The sequence below is a fragment of the Tupaia chinensis genome, unplaced genomic scaffold, assembly GCF_000334495.1.
Source record: "Tupaia chinensis unplaced genomic scaffold, TupChi_1.0 Scaffold143814_1, whole genome shotgun sequence".
NCBI classification, from domain to species: Eukaryota; Metazoa; Chordata; class Mammalia; order Scandentia; family Tupaiidae; genus Tupaia; species Tupaia belangeri.
Genome location: NW_006203664.1, coordinates 105,117 through 114,177, shown reverse-complemented (window position 1 = coordinate 114,177; position 9,061 = coordinate 105,117). Strand labels below are relative to the sequence as shown.

At 41.9% G+C, this 9,061-nt stretch overlaps 1 pseudogene; it reads right to left on the bottom strand.

The window, feature by feature from the left end:
- Positions 1-7,856: 7,856 nt before the first annotated feature.
- LOC102480969 (myosin regulatory light polypeptide 9-like) overlaps positions 7,857-9,061 on the bottom strand; it is a 30,264-nt pseudogene continuing 29,059 nt past the window's right edge.

The following is a 9,061-nucleotide window of genomic DNA, read 5'->3' as shown; positions in this document are numbered from 1 at the left end:
GAGTTTAAGCCACAAGGTCCAGGACTCGAACCGCAGTTGGAGTCCAGCGACATAGCCATTACGCCAACTGGTCCCGGTATTTTGCTTTTTTCTTTCCTCCTTGATTTTCTACCTTTCACCCTCTGCCAATCCCCTCCTTCTCCCACAGTGTCTCTGGTATGTACAGTTGTTTTCCATGCCTTTTTTTTTTTTCATATTTCATTGGTTCAGTAAAGATCTTAATTAATTTAAAGACTTTCAATATCAAGCACAGCTGATATATACATATTTATGAATGTATGACTGACTTTAGGCGTAAACCTCAGTGAATAAAGTGAACATACTAGAAAGTAGCGCCTCGCTGGGGCTATGTAGCTTACTGCAGTCATTAAATAGATATTAATGCATTTTTTAATTTCAAAAAAAGTTTTAGTTTTAATAGATCAAAATCAAAAAATGTTCATAGAAATTTGCTTAAAATTTAAAGCCAGGAAAAAAGTTAGGATTCAGTTCAAATAGTAGGTAAGATGAACCTATCAATAGTTCAAGAAAAAACAAAAATCCTTAAATATGGAAATCAAAGCATCAAAGAAAATCAATAATGTTTTAGTCTAAAGTAAAAAATTCTATTTCACTAGTTCAGATTCACCTCATTAATCTCTCTTCTATTGAATTTGCAGTGTTACTGTGGTCTGATCTTCCATTTAAACTCTGGAAGTTAACATTCATCTCAGGACTTGTCCCTACCATTAGGCTGGCCATTCTCTTGGTTGTTTCTTATTTTCTTATTTCTGTGTGTCCGACTTTAATTTTCCTAGTATAGCACTCCCCCTCTTTCCTTGCTAGCATTGTTTCCGACGAGAGGTCGGACGTTAGCCTTATGAGATAGCCGATGAAAGTAACTTGACGTTTCTCTCTTGCCAATTTTCGTATCTTGTCTCTGTGGTTTTGGTCAATCTGGTTATGATGTGCCTCGGGGAAGATCTTCTTGTATCAATTCTATGTGGGGTCCTTTGTATTTCTTGGGTCTAGATATTTGAGTGCCTCTCTAGGTTTGAAAAGTTTTCTTCCAAGATTTCATGGAATAGATTATCAATGCCCTTGTTAGTTTCTTCACCTTCTAGGGTACCAATGATCTGGATGTTTGGGCGTTTAATGATATCTAGTGTTACTCATATGTTATTCTCATTTTTTTGGTTATTTTTCTCAGTCTTTTTGGTGAATTTTTCTAGGTCAGAGGTTCTGTCTTCTATGTATGAGATTTGATCTTCTGCATAATCAACCTTTTGATATTTTCAGGGGAGGTTTTGATTTCCTGTAGTACAGCCTTCATCTCTAACAATTCCGTTTGATTTTTTTTTTTTATGATGCGTATTTCCTCTTTCAGATCGTGCAAGAATTTCCTCACCTCCTGGAACTCAGTGTCTCTTCTGCATTTTCTGGAGTTTGTTGTCTCTACTCACTTATATCTCTGTTAGCTTTGTCACTATGAATATTTAAAATTCTTTATCGGACATTCCCATGAGTTCCTTTGTATTCTTTGTGGAGGAAGAAGAGTTATTCTTTTCCATTAGAGTAGAAATATTTCTTCGTTTCTCATATTCCTTATGCCTCTGTAGTGGTTTCTGGTCAGCTGATGGATTATATATTTTTTTCCTATTTTTTGGAGTTAAATCTGAGCAATCAGAGGAATGCAGAAGGAGGTGTCCTACAGTCTGTAAACTGTACTGTTTTACGCCCTTGCACAACTGATTCAATGAAAATTGAGGATTAATCTGACCCTAAAAGTATTCAGATATTTGGCTACTGAGCATGTAGACCTTTCCAGAAAATCAGTGTGTGGAGGCTGAGCAGAAAAGTGAGAAAAGGTACAGAGAGAATAAGCAGGGTGCTCTAACCTGACTCCTGGCTAGACTGGGGAGCACGAGGGTGAAGTCTGGGCAGAGGGTCTTTGGTGGTCGAAATCCCTGAATGGGACTGCTCGCAACTCGCGCTTCCCAGAGCTTTCTGTCCCACTGCCCCACCATCCACCCCACCGCCCCCTTATAGATTTTCTAGGAAGATAGGTAAGAAACTGGTAACACTTGCCTCTGGGAAGAACTGAAAGGCTGGAGATCTGAGGGGAAACACAAACTTCACTCAACACTCTTCTGTCTTTTGAGAGTTGTACAATGTGTTATCACCTTTTTTTTTTTTTTAAATATGCTAAAGGGCACATGTACTCACCAGAGAGAGAGAGAGACAGAGGGAAAGTGAGAAAGCACCTCCCATGGAGGATGGTTATGCTGCAGTCTCTTCTCCATTCTCTTGGGATTTTGGATGCACATACACACCCAGGGTTTCAAGCCACTTAGTTGACCATATGAGGTCCAGCTGCCTTAGTCACCACCAACTGGCCCTGTTATTACTTTTTTTACAATTAATCTGGTGGGACCAGCAGATGGCATAATGGTTACGTCGCTGGACTCCCACGTGGCCGACCATGGTTCGAGTCCTGGACTTGGAGGCTTGAGATACACTGGGCACATGTGTGTGCATGCCCAAAATCCCAAGAGGAGAATGGAGAAGGGATTGCAGCATGGCCATCTCCCTGAGGAGTGATTTTCCGCTTTCTGTCTCTCTGTCTTTCTCTGTCTCTCTGTTGAGCACACGCACCCTATAGCAAAAATCTCTCTAAAAAAATAATAGTAATTTGTTGGAACCAGCAGGTGGCATGGTGGTTAAGGGCGCTGGACTCGCACATGGCTGATCGCGGCTCTAGTCCAGGACCTGGCGGCTTGCTTTCTCACTTTCCCTCTCTCTCTTGCTCTGTCCCTCTCTAGTCAAATTAAAGTTAATAAATAAAGTTAAATAAAATAATTCTTTATAAAAGAATAATTTGAAAATGCAGAAACTCTTTATAATAACACATTATTTAAGTAAATGAATGACAAACAGGACAGCCAAGAGAAGAGCAGACGGTGTGAAGAGTTGGGTCGGAGCTAAATGGTCATGTCAAAACCAAAAGAATGCTGCGGGACATTTATGGAGGGCAGGCAGCGTGGTGGGTGGACAACGCACTTAGGTGGGGTCCTGAGGTGTGGCTTCCAGCTTGAGTCCGACCACTTGCTAGTCTCAGTTTTCTTATCGATTATATCTACCACGCTTGCCTTAGGGTTGTCCTAGAAGACTATTTTGTGGCTGCAAAAATGCTACCAAAACATCGGATATCATTAACTTCTTGTTCAACTTTCATACAGGGAAAGTTGACTCTTGACCTCTGTTTTGGTAGCATTGCTGGTGGCATTGGGATCCCTATCAGCTTCCCTACGAACTGCACCTGGAATGGGGCGGGGAGGGGGATGCTGCTCCGAATGAGGATAACGTGAACCGCCGCCCAGCTTGCGTTTCACTGTGGAACACTGAGCTCATTGACAAGAAACCATCAGCGTTGTAGTCTCCACATTCTTTATGTGAAGTCTCAATATCACAGGCCATTGTGTGACGCTGACTGTTCAAGACCCCAGTGTCCCGGGTTTGTACCAAGGATTTCGTTTTCTGTCGTATGTCTCTCTTCCAAAATCGGAAGGTAAGAAACACGATAACTTAAAAGCTTTCCACTGGAACTTTAAACTTCCACTCATTTACCAAATAACTGCGGGGTGCTTTTAAGAGGCCCTCAGAAGGTAAAGAGGAAGTGAAGTGTATGCTTCTCTAGTGAAATAGCATCGCTCTGAAGGGTGTTCTCTGCCGTCTTTCACGTAGTCACAGCGGGTGAACAAGTCAGCATTTCCCCCGTGGTATTTTGCCAGTGTCTGCCATGTCTGATGAACCGCCTCCTCCGGCTTCCCCCAGCCTCCTCCTTCCTCACAGCCGCGTCTGAAAATGGCTGTCCTTGACGGGAACTGGACTTCCTTAAAAGAACTTTGGAAAGCAATTTGGATAGTTCTGAAACCTGTATTTACTTTAAATATTTTGAGATACCATTTTAGAGAATCTGATGGTTAGAACTGCCAGGAACTCCAAAGGTTCTTTGGTCCAATCTGATGTTGAAATCCCCCATATAATATTCCTATCAAATGGTTGTCCAGTGCTTGACAGGAATGCACCACCATTCAAGGTGAATTTTGGGGCAGCGGTGCTAGAAAGGCCTTCCTGTAGCTTCTATCCATGGGTACTAGTTTATATCCATTATTAGATATTGTGAGTACTTCTTTTTTTTTTTTTTTCCTCCTAAGAAACTGAGTGTCCCTATGTTGCCTAGGCTGGTCTCAAACTCACCATTCTGCCTCAGCTTCTGGAGGACCTGAGACTATAGGCCCGAACCACCACACCTAGCTGAGTGCAGCTATTTGAAAATAAAAATTTCTCACTATGGGCCAGCAGGTAATGTGGAAATTAAAGCGGCTGGATCCCACGTGGCCGACCAGGGTTTAAGTCCTGGACCACGCAGCTTAAAAATCATGCCAGGAACATGGGTGCTCAAAATCCTGAGAGGAAATTACCCTTTGGGGTAATTTCTCACTTTCCCTCTCTCCCTCTGTCTCTGGCAATTGCATGCACCCTATAGCAAAAATTGCGGCTGAGTGGTGGGGGATTGCCACTAATTACTCTGAGGATTTCAGATCAGTTTTTTTTTACATTGTGTTTGCAAGTCTGGAAAATAAACTTTATATACATTTTTTCCATTTATCTGCAGGATTTTCGTATTATTATGCAACTGAATTTTTTTAAGTAATAAATACCGAAGCTAATGTGTCACTATAACTAGAATCCCAGTTCACCTCTTATTAGTTCAATTGTCTTGGGCAATTATTTAGCTTCTTTGCACCTAAATTTCCTTATAGGTACCCTGGGGAGAATAATAATACTAACGTACAGGGTAGTGATTAATATACGTAGAGCACTTACAACAGCACTTAAGACACACTAGAGAGCTCATAAAAGTTCCTATTATTTATAATTCATAGTCTGATTAAAGTCTGTACTCGTTAAATAGTTTCAATGTTCTTACTTGTTAGGCATTTGAGTGTCTATAAAATAAACTTATAAAACACCAGCTTCGTCTCTTTCATATATTGAGGTTCTATACGGGATTTCAACCGGGGGCGGGGTGGGGGGATCTGAAAAGATTTCTCTGCCTAAACAATAACAATAAGAAAAAAATATATCAAAAACAGTAGATTCTGCCCAGCTTCTGTAGTGCCATCAGTAGCATACTGAACTGTAGGGCTGGAAGCCACGTGCCAGCCACAGTTCAAGTCCCTAGCCTGGTCAGCCTGAAAACGTACTAAGTATGCGCACATCTGCCTGGAATCCTGGCAGGCTGGAGGGTTGGAAGAACCCCTTCTTCACAGAAGACTGACCGTGGAGGGTGCCTCTCTCTTTTTCTCTCTGTCTCTCACACACATACACATACACATACATACCCTGTCATGGAGGAAAAATAATTCATTTGACCTCCGAATTTCCTGCCAGCTTTAATACTGGGGACACCACCATTGAACAGATGAAAGGCATAGTAGAGGGGTCAGCGAGTGGCGTGGCGGTTAAAGAGCTGGACTCCCACATGGTCGACCGCGGTTTAATTCCCAGACCTGGCAGTTTGCTTTCTCGTTTTCCCTTTCCCCCCTCTCTCTCTGTCTCTGTCTGGTCAAATTTAAAAATAATAATAATAATAATAACAAATAAAATAAAATAAATAATTCTTTTAAAAAATAATAAGAAGAAGGGCATAGTAGATCCTGACTGGTTATACAATTTGTTATTCAGAAATTGGGCAACATCAAGATGGATGCTTTTCGTAGTTATTTTGTTTTTAATTTGCTGGAGGATACATCTGGTTGAGGGTCCTGCTATGGAGTCTGGTCACTCCCCACACATGGAAGTCTCCAGGTCCAAGACTCAAAGGGCACAGTGGGCCATGCGGGATCCAGTGCATTAATCACTACGTCTCAGACTGGTCCCTGTATAGTTTGCATTTTTTATTGTCTTGTTTTTTGGTTTTCTGACGGTGTATGAGGTTGGTACATCTCAATTCCTGGCCTCACTTTTTTTTCTCTGTAGTTTTTATTTAAAGAAGTATCCATTTGATTTTATTTATCATTACCACTTTTTTTTTAGAATTTTGTTTAATTTTTATTTATTTCCACTTGTTATCATTATTATTTTTCAATTTGACCAGAGAGAGAGAGAAAGGAAAAGTGAGAAAGCAAGCCACCAGGTCCAGGACTTGAACCATGGTCAGCCATGTGGGAATCTAGCCCTTTTAACCACTATACCACCTTCTGGCCCCAGGGTTTTTTTGTTTTTGTTTTTATTTTTAGAGCAATTTTTGTCTGTACAGCATGGGTGGTTGTCAGAGACACACAGAGACAGATAGTGAGAAATCAAATCACTCCTCCCCCCAGGGTGGATGACCACGACAATCCCTTCTCCTCCATTCTCCTTTCTGGATTTTGGGCATACATGTGCACATGCACATGTACCCAGTGTGAGTTTTTTTTTTTTAAGAATTATTTTAATTTAACTTAATTTAATTTATTTATTTTAATTTGACCAGAAAGGGACAGAGAGAGGGAAAATGAGAAAGTACGCCACCAGGTTCAGGACTCAAACCACAGTCAGCCATGTCGTAGTCCAGCACCCTTAACCACCACACCATCTGCTGACCCCCTAGCGTGAGTTTTAAGCTGAGGGTCTGTAGCCAATTCGCCATCTGCTGGTCCCTAGAGTTGTTTTTTGTTGTTATAGGACCCATGGTCTCCCTGGAGAGACAGAAAGCAAAAGTGAGAACTTCTCCACCCTCCTCCTCCATTCTCCTCTCAGGATTTTTAGTTGCAAACGCATGGTGTTATTCATCTGGTTAGCAGAATTCTGTATTCTTTTTGTGTTTTTCTCATTTGACAAGGCCAAAAAACAACCACGACACCAAAATAGCAACTGGCTGGCTTCTGTGCATCTCTTGTGCTTTTGTCGTTTCTGAGGGGACAGCACTGGAGGAGAAGGGTAGAAAAGGTAAATAATTTATGATATCTCCTTACACAGGGAAGAGGAATATTACTTGTCTTTCAAGGAAAATGTTTCAAAAACATATTACAAAGTGAGCAAACAGAACAAATTACTTTTGAGTTTTTGTGTTTTAAGTATCAATATATATTTACATGCTCAGAAATGCTTAGAGAGGTACATAGGCCACTGTGGGTACCTTTTGGGGAGGCAAATTAAATTTGTACCAATGTTTTTTTTAAAAAAAGAAAGAAAGAGAAGAAAATCACACTGGGTGGGTATGTGTGCTCATCCAAAATCCCAAGAGGAGAATGGGAGAGAAGGGATCATGGTGTAACCACCGCCCTGGGGGGGTAAGTTCTCACTCTCTCTCTCTCTCTCCTTTTAGTATTTTATGATAAAGTTTAATTACACTTCAGAAAAAATTGAATGAATAACTTTCTGAAAAAATATATCAACTCTGGGGACCAGCAGGTGGCATGGTGGTTGAGGTGCTGGACACTCCCACATGGCCAACCACGGTTCGAGTTCCAGACCTGGGGACTTCCTTTATCCCTTTCTCTCTCTCTCTCTGTGTGTCTCTCTCTGGTCAAATTAAAATAAATGAATGAATAAATAAAATTAAATAAATTTTTTTAAAAAAAATATCAACTCTGTGTAGACCGCAGTTATTAAAAGGAAGGAGAGCCGGTAAGTTAAATTACCCTGTTTTCTATCTGAAAAATGACCAAAAAGTCCCATTTCTAGTTTGATTACACATGTGCTCAAAATGGCTGAGAATAAATACTATAAAAAAAGACAAACGCCATAAAGCTAAGGGCATGCAAGAGAAAATCTCGGAGATACCCAGAGCGGCAGTAAGGAACGTTTGGCTGGAATTGGAAGTTCTCTCAGTCGTCTTTGTCTTTTGCTCCGTGTTTACGGATGCGTGTGAACGCGACAGTCGTTGAAATTCCCCTCTTGGTCAATAGGTGCTTCTCTGTACAGCTGGTCCACCTCCTCGTCTCTAAAACAGTCCCCCGGGGGGTCAGCAGTCCCCTCAGGTCGTCCTCCTGAATGGTACCAGTTGCTTCTTCATCAAAGCAAGCAAAAGCATTTCTGATGACATCTTCTGGATCGGGGCCATTTTACTTGTCACCAGCCATTGTGAGAAACATGGTGAAATTGATGGGGCCTGAGCCTATTTCATCATGGCATCCAGACACTCCTCGGTTGGGTTCTTCCCCGGTGAGGCGAGCGCATCGTGCAAATCCTCCCGGTCGATGAAGCCGTCTCTGTTCTGATCAAGCACGTCCACGGCTCCTGAGTCTGTGACTGGCCAAACACAGCCAGCACGTGGGCTGCCGCGCGCTGAGGGCGTTTTTTGCTGGTCTTGGTCTTTGCCCTTTTGCTCAACGTGATGGTGGTTAAATCCCTGCACAGCCACGAGAACCCCGAGCACCTCAGTGATCCCCTCACTGTCGTTATCTCACTTTCTCTTTCTCTGTCTCTTCAGCGAGCACGCCCTACGGCAAAAAAGATCTTAAAAAAAAAAAAAAAAAAATCCCTGCTTAAAGAGAAAATTCCCATAGCTCAGAATGTTGGCCTTCCAAAGAATGTTTCGTTCTTTCCATAATTAACAGGGTTCATAAACAATGTAGAAGTTATTTATGTTTCTGTCAGATAAGTTCCTTTCTGCTCTAAGAGTATTCACATTAAGGCCAGCAAGCACATATCAATACTGCAGGCTCCTTGGGACCAGCAGTTAGCATAATGGCTATGTCGCTGGACTTCCATGTAGTAGACCATGTTTTGAGTCCTGGACCTGGCAGCTTAAACTCATGCCAGGCGCGTGTGCGTGCAAGCCCAAGATCCCGAGAGATCCCAAGAGGAGAATGGAGGAGAAGGGATTGCCGTGTGGCCATCCCCCCAGGGGATAATTTCTCGCTTTCTGTCTTTCTGTCTCTCTCTGTCTTTCTGGCGACCGCACGTGCCCTATAGCAAAAACCACTCCAGAAAGAAAAAAAAAAAAAAATACTGCAGGCTCCTTGATGCTGAGGTCCCACGGGAAGGTGCCCCTGAAATTAATTAATTAATTTAAAAATTAAAAAAAAAA